At 43.8% G+C, this 13,529-nt stretch overlaps 1 long non-coding RNA gene across 1 annotated transcript; it reads right to left on the minus strand.

The window, feature by feature from the left end:
- Positions 1-252: 252 nt before the first annotated feature.
- On the minus strand, positions 253-11,212 carry LOC131839911 (uncharacterized). Its single transcript, XR_009357072.1, has 4 exons — positions 11,056-11,212; positions 10,576-10,694; positions 9,606-9,711; positions 253-861 (listed from the first exon to the last, which is right to left on the minus strand). It is a non-coding gene; the product is annotated as an uncharacterized LOC131839911 (long non-coding RNA).
- Positions 11,213-13,529: the final 2,317 nt, after the last annotated feature.

Here is a 13,529-nt window from a genome sequence, read left to right on the forward strand (position 1 = left end):
CCCACAGTCTGCCTTTTTCTTCTCCAACCTGAAATCTGAACATAATGTGTCAGGCCTGGGGATTTCATCCAGTGTGTGTGGCGGGGGGAGAAAAAAAGAGATTGGACACTAGGGGCCACACTGTTCTGGCACCCAATTCTGCCTCCCTCTTATCATTCAAAACTTTACCTGAAGGTTGAAGGAGATAGTTCCAGAGCCGTCCCTGTCACTTGAGTTTCTCCTCAGCCCCCCAAAACCAAGATGAACATCATCTTGTCTTAGGATGAGCAAATAAGTTTTATTGACAAATGAATATGCTGGTGGCCAGAAATCCCCAAGGGAGACAAAGGACCAGAAACACACTGTGTCTTCTAAGATCAAAAGTGCCTCCTTGGGTGTAATCCTAAAGTAGCCCATCTGGTGGGACTATGGTCGGAGAGCTACTGGGAGGCAAAGTCCTGACATCTGGACAAACAAATGGAAAAGGCTTTAGTTCCAGAGCAGTTGGAGCAACTTAGTTTAGGCGGCCCCGGCCTCTGCAGGTGGACTTCCAGACGTCGGGATGTGTGATCTCTGAATTGCCTATTATGACTGGACTATTTTTCACCCTCCTATTGGACCGCTTGCGCAGTGGATTCAGAGGGCTTTGAAGCCACTTCCAGATTTTCTGATTGTCATCTCTTTCCCATTTGACACTCTTAAATAGCCGCTTCTTTCTTTTTGGGGTTTTCATGCCTGTGACCTTGAAGATGTTATTACTCAGCTGGCTCAACCTGGAAGTAGCGACAAACCCGGGGTTAACATATTCATCAATTTTTTTCAGAGTTGTATTGACCAAAGACTGCACAGACTCCACAGGATCATTCCTCAGACTTCCAACAGCTGAAACCAGAAAGGAGGTCAACTCAGACTCTTGATCTCCAAGGGCTACCTATCCAAACCCCATTATTTTCCACCCCACATACCAGGATATTCTTATATAACTTCATTTAGAATAACTTTTGTCACCATTAAAGTAATACTTGTTTTACTCTAGAAAACTGTTTACATAAAAATCATTCCAAAAGGAATGAGAGAAAAATCACTTAGCTGTCCCCCTGAGATAATACTATTAATATTTTCATACCAATCCTTGCAGTATATATATTTTTAAGTCATCTCTGTGCCCAACATGGGGCTTGAACTCACAGCCCCGAGATCAAGAGTCTCATGCTCTACTGACTGAGCCAGCCAGATGCACCTGTGGTAGTTTTTTTTTAATACCAAATATAGATACTTCTTTTTACAAAAATAAGATTTCCATTTTTTCGTCCCATAAAATATTCCTCTATAGAAGGTGCTATCCAGTCACGTGATCCTATCATAATCTCTGTGATGAACCCTCTATTAGTGAATAATGAGGTTGTTTGCAGTTTTTCACTGTTAGAAACCATAACCATTAATTCATTCGACCGTGGTTATGGAGTACTTGCTAGGTGCTAGGGTTGCAGTGGTGACCAAGAAAGTTTCCCCACCCTCGAGAACTTGACATTGCAGTGGAGGAAAGACAAAACAAACAAGGAGGGGCCCTGGGTGGCTCAGTGGGTTAAGCCTCTGCCTTCAGTTCAGGTCACGATCTCAGGGTCCTGGGACTGAGCCCCGCATCCGGTTCTCTGCTTGGCAGGGAGCCTTCTTCCTCCTCTCCCTCTACCTGCCTCTCTGCCTACTTGTGATCTCTTTCTTTCTGTCAAATAAATAAATAAAATCTTTAAGAAAACAAACAAACAAACAAGGAAACACAAATGAAGTACAAAGAAGGACATTTAACAGAGTAATGAGAATGAACAACCAGGAAAGACCTCCTTAGGCCGGTCAGGGAATTGCTCTCTGAGGAGACATGTGAGCTAAGAGGTAAGAAGCCACGAGAAGAGCTTGGGCAGAAGCATTCCCAAAGGTCAGAGAGGGGGTCACCTACTCACAGTGTAAAAAGTAACCAGTGGGGCTACAGCTTCTCATGAGAGGGGAGGTGTTAAAGGCTCAGGGTGGAGAGAGATTCAGAAGCCGGCTCAATCAGGGCCTTGAGGCCAAGCATAAAGGACCAGACTTTGACCCAAAGAGCAGTGGAAAGCTACTGAAGGGATTTAAGCCCAGGGGTGACATGATTCAGTGTACACATTTCAAAGAGAATCTGGCTGCTCTGTAGAGAAGTATAGAGAAGCAGGGCGTGTAGGGGTTGTTCAAGCCATCGGATTAGGGAATGGCAGCCAGGGGCTGAGATTCTGGTGGGAACAGAGGCTGTTAAATTGCTTGACATCCAAAGGATGAAGAGAAAAGGAAGAACCTTGGCTCAAAAGGGCCTTCAAGCCCATCAAAGTCTACAGTTCCATGCTGATCTCATTTATACTGATAACAGGAGAAAGCACCTGGCTTTGGCTACGCAGTGAATATGGAAATCCCACGAAGAACTATTTCTTGACCACAAGGCTTGTTAGGCACTGGATACGGATATAAACGTAACTAGAATTACCTTCCTTGGGAAAAAGTCCTCCTGTCTAGGTAAGGTAGGCAGTCTTTCTTGGAGGCTGGGTGGGATGAGGAAGGCAAGGTGAATTCTCTGATACACTGAGGAGCCTAGGGTTTTCGTTCTAGAATACTTCTGCTGAAATTCTCTGGTTGCTGGGAACAGGGGTTCCTTACCCTGTAGAGACTTGTTGGAAAAAATGAGAAGGCAGAACAGGTACAAAATGTCAGGGTCAGAAGCCAGGATTAGAAGCCCAAAGGGACAGAGGCTACTACCTAGTCACTAGAGGACTGGAGAGAGCACAGCTACAGTCAGCAGCAGCTAACAAATTCATTCTCCCCTGACCAGAGCGCCAGGTGCCCTCCCTACCTGCCACTGCCAGCACCTTGCCCCATCTTGGCCCCGAAGCTGGGTCAACTCAACATTTGTTGGTGGGACACACCCATTTGTATTCGATACTTAAACAATGTTTAAGGCCAGCACTGTTATGCCCATTTTACAGACAAAGAAACTGAAGCGCAGAGGCAGTGACGTGCCCAAGTTCACACAGCTCATTGCGGAGAGAGCTAGTATTTCAGACCGGGCTGGCTGACACTGGAGCCCGTGCTCGTCATTACACACTGACTTGGAAGAAAGGACCCTTTAAAGTCATTCACCTCTTTTTCTTTTCAAGATAAAAAACTGTAACAAAGCATAAAGGAAACAAGAATGTGTCCATCTCCAGGTGTCTGCTGGGCATTTCCTTTGAAGTATGACGCCACCATTCCTTCAAAGGCAGCGTATCCAGCTTTTTAGCTTGAAGCGGGTGCCAGGAAATGAAGTGGGCTCCAACCAGAGGGTAAGTGCCTGAAGACAAGCACGTGCAGGACCAGAATGGCCCCAACAGCGAAGCTGGAGCTTGGGCATTCTGACATACACGCCCGCTCTTTTGCCCAAAAGCACAGGCACCCACCGGCAGGGCGATAAAAGCCAACATTCTCTCCATCATATCTCTCTATCAAAGGAAGCAAACTGTGTGGAGATGGTAAACAACAAATAACTCAAACATCATTTCTATTGGGCACTGGAATGAGTCACCTATCCAGCACCTATCTCAGACACCCCAAACCCTTCCTGCCACCACCCTTTAGAGAAGTGATGAGCTCTGTTTCACCAAGTACCCTTACCACCCACAGCAAAATCCTCAATCTTCACCACAGCTGAAAAGCCCAGTAGGATCCTGGCCCCACTGTGATCCTCTGAGTCGTTATCCTCCTCTTCCTTTGGTTCACTCCATGCCAATCACATTGACTTCTTGTTCTTCCTTGAACTGCTGAGTGCTCTTGTCTCAGATAATCAGCTGGTTCAAGCCCTCACTGCATCCAGGTCTCTGCTCCCATGCCACTTCTCAGAGGGGCACCCCTGCCCTGCCCTCCGACCCCCAACCATTGGCCTTGCCTTACTTTCTCCATAGTGCCTGCTTACATATATGTACTTGGTTAGGGCCCTTTCCCTCCCCCGCTGGAAGGGGTGGGGGTGGTGGGTATCCCAGTGCTTTAGGAGAGTGCCTGGTATACGGTAGGTTTTCAATAATTAAGAAACTCAGTTAATCGAGAGCAAGGGCAGAATTACCAAGAATAACAAACATAGGTGTGGCTGTTCGGCTCTTTGAGGGACCAAAGAATTCTGAAGGGGAAGCAAAATTTCTCTTCTGATATACACTGGGAACACCAGATCTTCTTCTGCCACACCCCCGATTCCCATTCCCTTTTTCTCAGGACTTTGGTCAAATTAAAGGACAACAGAGTGAGCATGAGTTGGTGCAAAGACCCCTGAAGTGGCAAGTCTAGTTCTGGCTCGCCCAGTAATTCACTTCTGTGACCTTGGACAAATGACTCAGCCTCAGAAATGAGGAGGGTTATAGTTCAGGAGGAGGAAATGCTTCTCTGAGGGACCCCTAACTTCAGAGGCAGACGAGAGTGAATGGACAACCTCAGGGGTCTAGATGAGTTACCTCAAGTGCCATATAGTCTACAAATCCTTAGGCTCTCTTTTATCTTAAAAATTCATGCATCATTTGCCTTGTACTCTAAAACATGTCTATTATTAAAACACTTTTAATGTTATAATTTAATTTTTTTTTAAATTTTATTTCTTGAAAGTAGTCTCGCCATCCACTGTGGGGCTGGAACTCACAATCCTGAGATCAAGAGTTCATGCTCTACTAACTGAGCCAGCCAGGTGCTGGCTCAGTTTTAATATTAAAGGAGTTTTAATATTAAAAGGAGTAGCATTTATAAATGCATACTAAATTTTTATAGATGAATAATATGAAGTCTGAAGTTTGGTTCAGAATAATCTGGCAGGGAGGGGTGCAGGTAAAGAAATAGAGAAAATAAGGTAACCATTAGTTGATCCTTGTTGAATCTGGGGGGCAGGGGGGTTATTATACTATTTTCTAGACTTTTATTTTTATTTATTTTTTTAAAGATTTTATTTCTTTATTTGACAGAGAGACACAGCAAGAGGGAACACAAGCAGGGGGAGCAGAAGAGGGAGAAGCAGACTTCCTGCCGAGCAGAGACCCCAACCCAATCGGGGCTCCAACCCTGACCTGAGCCAAAGACAGCTGCTTAACCAACTGACCCACCCAGGCGCCCGATATTCTAGACTTCTAACGAATGCTACAAATGAAAAATCTTAAAACAGCCAGCAAAAAGGGCTAGATTACCTGCAATGGAACAAAAATTAGAATAATAGCAGGCTTCCTTTTAGCAACAAAGAGAACTAGAAGACAGTAGCATGGTATCTTCGAAGTGCTCGGAAAGAAATTGTGGTCTAGAATTATGTCACTAGTAGGGGCCCCTGCTGTCTCAGTCAGGGGAACATGTGACTCTTGATCTCGGGGTTGTGGGTTTGAGTCTTACCTTGGGTGTACAGATTACTCTAAAAATACATATAAGATCTAAAAAAAAAAAAAAGAATTGTGTGACTAATAAAGCTACCTTGCAAGAATAGGCTTAAGAAAAAGTCATTACAAAGGAACAAAAACCAAGAGAGCATAATAGGAAGATACCCACACTAAAGAGACTTTCAGGATGAAAAAAAAAAAAAAAAAGAAGGATAGTCAGAGATACAACAAGGAATGGGGAGCATATGACATCGCAGGTAAATCTACATTGTTTGTATAAAGTAACAACAATAATCACAGTATCTAAATTGTGGGTTTAAAAAAGAGAATTGAAATATTCACTAACAAAAACCTGTAAAGTGAGAGGGGTGGGCATCAAAATTCATGTTAATACTGGAGAGAAAGTTAAAATGTTTCACTTTAAACCCTGTTAAGCTCAAAGTGCATGATGAGGAGTCTACTTTCTGGACAGATACCATATGATTTCACTCCTGTGTGGGATTGAAGAAACAAAACAGATGAACAGAGGGGAAGGGAAGGAAAAATAAAATAAGACAAAAACAAAGAGGGAAACAAACCAGAAGAGACTCTTAACTCTGGGAAACAAACCGAGGGTTGCTGGAGGGGTGCGGGGTGGGGAATGGGGTAACTAGGCGATGGGCATTAAGGAGGCCCCTTGATGGAATGAGTACCAGGTGCAACTGATGAATCACTAAATTCTACCCCTGAAACTAATAATACACTATGCATTAATTAAATTGAATTTAAATTTTAAATGTTTTTTAAAAGTCTACTTTCTGGCTAACTCACCTGAAGAAATACTTACACTTATATCCTTACATACAAAGAGACATACATAAGAATCCTCACGTAGCAGTTTTTGAATAGCAAAAAATTGGAGATGATTTAAATAATGATCTACCAAGATTGTAGCAGATCTGTATGTACCGACATACGGAGTGGGGAAAAAAGCAAGTTGCAAAAACCGTGTATCTATATCTATATATCTATCCATATGATAAATATCACAAATTATATATTACATAACATATATTCTATGTGTACAGCAAAAGAATACAAGACTAGAGCAAACAGACAGGGGGAATTGGGGAGAGGAACCAGACTTGGGGGTGAATAGAACTTTACTCTAAAAACAAAAACTTTATCAATAATGTTTCTACTTTTTTTGCACAGACTATATTCATGTACTTTTTCTATAAATATAAACAAATTTAAAAATATTTTACTGCAATAAAAGAGAACACAAAACTGCAAGTTCTTCAGGGGACATGAATACCATTATAGGTAGCAGCGGACAACACATGATAAATGTTGAGTGACTAGAACATTTTTGTAAGCTGTGTTTTTCTCTAACTAGCATGATAATAGATAACTCATTTTCTTCCTCTTAGTCCCATTTTCTACTGTTTAAAATTTAGTCTTTCAAGGTTTTATTTTATTTATTTTTAAAAATATTATTTATTTATTTATTTGACAGGCAGAGAACACAAGGAGGCAGAAATGCAGGCAGAGAGAGGGGTGGAGGGAGGCAGGCTCCCCGCTGAGCAGAGAGCCCATTGTGGGGCTCAATCCCAGGACCCTGAGATCATGACCTGAGCCAAAGGCAGAGGCTTAACCCACTGAGCCACTAAGGCACCCTTCAAGATTTTGTTTTTTTAAGTGATCTCTACACCCAACATGGGGGTTGAACTCAAAACCCCAAGATCAAGAGTCACACGTTCCTCCAAATGAGCAAGGAAGGTGCCCGATTTTTTACTTTTATATATAACATTTATAGTAGTAAAAATATACTTTATTTGAAGTAACAAAATAGGTCCTTAAGGAATTCTTTCCCCCACTTTCTGTCCTGCCCTTTTGCCTCATGTCACCCAGATCTCAGGGATAAGGCTCAGACTCGCCATTCTGTATGACCTCCACATCATCATCATCTATTTGAGTCATGTTTAGCTTCTTAGTTGTTAATCCTAAAGATAGGACAGATGCAAAGTCATTCCAGGATTCCTGGATCTTTGGGCCACCCTTACCCCTTGGTCCCAAACACAGAAGCTTGTAAACCAGTTCTAGCAAAAAACGTTTCTATGAGATGCCTTGTAACCTACATGTCAGTGTTCTAGTTGAACAACCCTCAGAGAAGCGGTGACCCAGAAAACTGTTGTTGGCAGGTGACAAGTAGGGCATGAACCCAGGACGTCAAACTCCATAGGGTTCACACACCAACAGAAAAAAGGACAAAAGGCATGAGGCAATTAATTTGCAAAAATAAAATTTGCTTTTCCAATAAATGTAGGAAAAAAATATTTCACCTCACTTCTTTTTTTTTTTTTTTTTTAAATTTTATTTATTTACTTATTTGTCATAGAGAGAGAAGCAAGAGCAAGCAAAGGCAGACAGAGTGGCAGGCAGAGGCAGAGGGAGAAGCAGGCTCCCCGCCAAGCAAGGAGCCCGATGTGGGACTCAATCCCAGGCCGCTGGGATCATGACCTGAGCCGAAGGCAGCTGCTTAACCAACTGAGCCACCCAGGCGTCCCAACCTCACTTCTTTTTTTAAAGGATTTTTTTTTTTAAGATTTTATTTATTTATCAGAGAGAAGAGGGAGAGAGAGCGAGCACAGGCAGACAGAATGGCAGGCAGAGGCAGACGGAGAAGCAGGCTCCCTGCTGAGCAAGGAGCCCAATGCGGGACTCGATCCCAGGACCCTGGGATCACGACCTGAGCCGAAGGCAGAGGCTTTACCAACTGAGCCACCCAGGCGTCCCTCACCTCACTTCTGATAAAAAAAAAATATTAATCCAAACAACAACTCTTTTCGCCTATCAAATCGGTAATGATTTTTAAACTATCACCGAGAGTTGGCAAATATCCACAAAATGGATACTTGCATATAGTACTGGTTAACAATGGAAAATGATTCACTTTTTTAAAAAAGATTTATTATATTTATTTTGAAAGAGAGAGCATAGGGGAGAGAGGCAGAGGGAGACGGAGAAAGACAAGCAAGCAGATTCTGTACTGAGCATGGAGCCCGACATGGGGCTCAATCTCACAACCCAGAGATCAGATCTGAGCCCAAACCAAGAGTTGGATCCTCAACCAACTTTGCCACCCAGGGGTCTCATGACTCAAACTTTTTAGAGGGCAGCTGAAGCACCAAAATCCTTAAAATTTTACATATCCTTTGGTCCCAGCAATTCTAGTTAAGAAATTTATCTTAAAATAATCATGATGGCAGGTAGAGATTTTATCCCTGTTTATAAAAACAAAAGATGAGGTAGCCTACTTTATTTTTTTTTTTTTAAAGATTTTATTGATTTGTCAGAGAGCGAGCGAGCACAGGCAGACAGAATGGCAGGCAGAGGCAGAGGGAGAAGCAGGCTCCCTGCCGAGCAAGGAGCCCGATGTGGGACTCGATCCCAGGACGCTGGGATCATGACCTGAGCCGAAGGCAGCTGCTTAACCAACTGAGCTACCCAGGTGTCCCGAGGTAGCCTACTTTAAAAAAAAAAAAAAGGCACAGTCTCAATATTCAAAAATAAACACAGGTTAAATAATCCCGAAATCCACCCATAGTGGAATTAATATTACACAGTGGTGAAAAGCAATGCTGGAGGGCACGTAAGGGCATGTATTTGTGACCTAGCAAAGGAAAGCAACAGTATACCAAACTTCATGTTTTTAAAATGGCTGTATGTGTGTGAGTGTACGTGTGTGTAGAAATTCTAGAATGTTAACAGTGGTTAAATCCAAATGCTTAGAATTTCTGGCATTATTTAATTTCATCTTTTTTGCCAACCTGAATCTTTTACATCAACATATAACATCAACACATCAACACATACTGTACTACTACCCTAGTTTAAAAGAAAAATATTTTTGTTTTAAAATCTAAAAATTTTTGTTTTAAAATGCACAGGATTCCCATGGAAGCAATAGTTTTCCCCCTTTCAAATGAATACGGTTCCCTTCTGAACGCTGCAAAGTGCAGACAGCTGGGGTGGACTTACCCAGAGTGGGGCAAAGGCACATAGCCTTCTCTTCCTCTTCTGGCCTAACAGGGACTCTTGAGCCTGGCCCCAGGACAACCTCTCTAATTACATCAGAGCTAAGGAAGGAGGTGACCCAGTTCACAGTACCATGTTTTTGGCTCAGTCCTTGAAGAAGGTTAAGGAGGGCTCCCCTATTGAAGAGGGAAGGGTTGCCAGGAGGAAGCATCTTACCTATTAAGTTGATGGCAGCTGCCCTTAGGAAGGACTGAGGGCTCTTCAGGAAGTCAAAGCTCTGGGACAGTAAGTCCCTCACCAGCTGGGTTTTGCTTGTGCTCACCTGTGAGGCCAAAGAGGGGGTGGTGCTGACCAGGAGCTGGGGGTGAGGAGCCCTGGGAACGCTCCTAATCCTCTCACCCTGTCCACAGTCCCCACTGTTCTGTCTTTACCCAGTGGAAGGTGCTTGAACCTATAGCCTCAGACACCCACACCCCAGCAACAAGGCAGACTTAGCAGAAAGGTCACAGAGAGAATTTTGCTCCTTCATACCTACATGGTAAGGGAAGAAACGACAGATGTGGAACCAGGAGACCCAGGATTGAATCCTGGCCCTGACACTAGCTTCAGTTTTCTGAAATAAAACCTGTCCAACCTCTTTCACATAATGGAAATGGGATAATGGATATAGAACTGCTTTGTGAACTCTAAAGTGCTCTACCTGTGGAAGGTAATAAGCATCAAAATCCATAGTATTAAAATTATTAATGGTGGTTCCTAACCTACTTGCTTAGCCCTTAAATATTTACTTTTCCACCAGGATTCCTGATCCTGCCCTATCCTCAGCATCATAGGAGCCACAGACCCTTAATGCCATGACCGATGTAAAGCCTCAGTGGCTCCTGCCACCATTTTTTCCTACCAGCTGTAACCAGAAAACCTCTGTTCCATTGCATTCTGCTCTCCTCCCTTGACCTTCCTCACCGCTGAAGGCAGAGACTGGGCTACTGCTAAGAGAATCGGATATGAAGAACGAGGGACTGGCCCAATCCATGTGCATTCCAAGAGTTTGCTGATGATAAAGAATGAGAATCAAAGAACAGAAAGAATGTATCTTCTTCTGTCAGCCCTCCCAAATTTAGCCTCTCAGCCTGCCTTTGAGCCCCTAACATGAGTACAGTGGGACTGGCTTCTCAGAGACACTCACCAGGTACTTGCATGTCTCTTCCAACACCTGGATGTGATCGCTGAGGGTGGCATGCTTGACTATCTGGGTGAGTGATGACCAGCCGATCACAGTGGTCCACTTAGGGCCCCTCCGCAGGCCTACAGGATGGAGGGAACAGAATTCCCGAAGCCTCCTTCCTATGGCTCTACAGAGCCAGGCCATGAGGCTAAGGGGAAGACCATGAAGCTAGCCCCCAAGGGCTTGGGTGAGGGTTTGAAGCTGGGATCAGGTGAGATACGGGACCTTGGGCACGACATGGGACATAAACAGCTTCAGGGAGGAGAACCGTATCAGGATACGGTGCGGGGGAAAGTGCTCAGAGCTAGCCTGGAGGACGACACCAAAGCGGTGGGTGTATAATGTACAGCCAAGGCTGGGCTCATGAAAAGAGCCCAAGGTGATGCTCTACCAGAAAGAGAAATGAATCACGCTGATTTGGGGGACCGAGGTCATCAATACCTTGACTACCTCAGGGTTGTTATCCTGAAAGCTAAGCAGCAGCGGGACTAGGAAACTGTAGATCTCTCTTCTGGTGGAGAGTCCAGGCTTGAATTTGTAAATGTGACGCAACATGTAGCCCAGGGCAGAGGTGGCCGAGATCTTCACCTGGTCCCTCTCCTGCCCTACAGAGTGACATGGAGCTAAGGCGGCTGTGGTTTCCTTCTAGCCCCGCCTGGCCTGGTTTCCATACTCCCACATCGCACTCCTATGTCCAAACTACATGGATGGCGTCACGTTACGTAATGTAAAGGCATCGTGGTTTGTGTATCTCATTAGCGCCGCAGAGCTAACAAGTCCCTCTGTTAAGGCCCAGAACTACGGAAACCACGACCATAGTTTCAGCTCTGCCCTGGACTGTATCTACAGCTTGTAACTTAATCTGTTCCTAGGGATTTAGCTTTAAAATCTATGTATTTTAAAAATACATACAGTTGGGCGCCTGGGTGGTTCAGTGGGTTAAGCCGCTGCCTTCCGCTCGGGTCATGATCTCAGGGTCCTGGGATCGAGTCCCATACCGGGCTCTCTGCTCAGCAGGGAGCCTGCTTCCCTCTCTCTCTGCCTGCCTCTCCATCTACTTGTGATTTCTCTCTGTCAAATAAATAAATAAAATCTTTAAAAAAAAATACATACAGTTATCCTAGTTATGCTATGAATAAACTTGCTTAATCTATATTGGTTTGTATTAATTGTCAATGATCATGAACAGCTAAATTAGACGCTTTCAAGAGTGTATTATATAGGGGCACCTGGGTGGCTCAGGTGATAACAGCTGCCTTTGGGTCAGGTCATGATCCCAGCGTCCTGGGATCAAGCCCCACATCAGACTTTCTGCTCAGTGGGAAGCCTGCTTCTCCCTCTCCCACTCCCCCTGCTCGTGTTTCCTCTCTCTGTCAAATAAATAAATAAAATCTTTAAGAAACCAGAGTGTATTATATACTAATTGAACAAACGTTTACTGAGTAGCTGTCATGAGCTAGGCGTAGTGTCAAATAACAGAGACATGTTGGGACAATCAGCCGCTGAAATTGTAGGATTTGGGAAGCGGACATTTTAACAAACTGGAGGCACACATTTTTTGCCCAGTGAACATAACAGCCAAACAGAGAGATGATTCAAAGTTAGTACATTAACTAAAAAGTATCAATGGGCAGATCAGCTCAAGATCAAATATTATCACTTCAGTTATCCCTCCCTGCTCCAAATCCCTGAAAGAAATAGTAGAGATACAGTTTGTTTTTTTTTTTTAATCTGTTATGGATCTGAAATAGTAGAAGGGATACCCCTACAGAGAACTAGAATATCCCTGAAAGACAAACAGCAGACAGGATTGGAATTAAAGTTGAAACCACAGCCTGAAGTGTGGGCAAGAACAGACTGCTGGAGGAGGCGGGTGTGTTCTGGGAACGTTCCAAGCCTAACAGCTGTGAACACCGGGAGCAGAAGGGGAGGCTGGGCAACTGACAGGGTGGTCACTCGGAGTGCCGTAGCTCCGGCATACACTTTCCTTCCACCTTCTCCGTGCACTCGCCCTCCCAGGGTCCTCCTTACTGAATAGCAAGCAGCAGAGGAAGGTATCCCCCCAACACAGCAGGGAGCATGCTCTCTAAACCAGAGAGATTGGATGGTGCCCTGGGTTTCTGGCAATACCCAGAAAGAGCAGGGAGCCCTATAGTCAAAATATTGACTATTGGCACATCCAGCTGTCCACATAGCTCTGGCCGCTTCCCCACAGTTACTGAAGTCAGACTGCAGTAATAGGCATTACTTTCACAGAGGGCTGGCCAAGAGTCAGTAGTGCAAAATTTCCAGAACTCTACCAAGACTCACCAAATGTTTAGGAAATTCAGCACCATGAGAGAAACTAAAGACCCCCACCGCCACCCCGCAACATCCAAGGGAGCAATTAGTAATATAATCCAAACAAGACTTTAGAGAAAGTATAATTGAATCCTCGGGAAGATTATGTAAAAAAAAGTTACCGAGTCAGAAAGTTGAAAATAGAGCTACCCTACAACCCGTCAATTGCACTACTGGGTATTTACCCTAAAGATACAAGTGTAATGATCCAAATGGGCACATGCACCCAAATGTTTATAGCAGCAATGTTCACAGTAGCCAGACTGTGGAAAGAACCCAGATGCCCATCAACAGATGAATGAATAAAGAAGGTGTGATATATAAATATAAATATATATATATATATATACATATATATAGTGTGTGTGTATATAGTGTGTATATACAGTGTATATATATAATATATTATATATATAATATATATATAGTGTGTGTGTATACACATACACACACACACACACACACACACACACACTCACAATGGAATACTATGCAGCCATCAAAACTCACAGAAATCTTGCCATTTGCAATGACGTGGATGGAACTAGGGGGTATTATGCTGAGTGAAATAAGTC

The sequence above is a fragment of the Mustela lutreola genome, chromosome 8, assembly GCF_030435805.1.
Source record: "Mustela lutreola isolate mMusLut2 chromosome 8, mMusLut2.pri, whole genome shotgun sequence".
NCBI classification, from domain to species: domain Eukaryota; kingdom Metazoa; phylum Chordata; class Mammalia; order Carnivora; family Mustelidae; genus Mustela; species Mustela lutreola.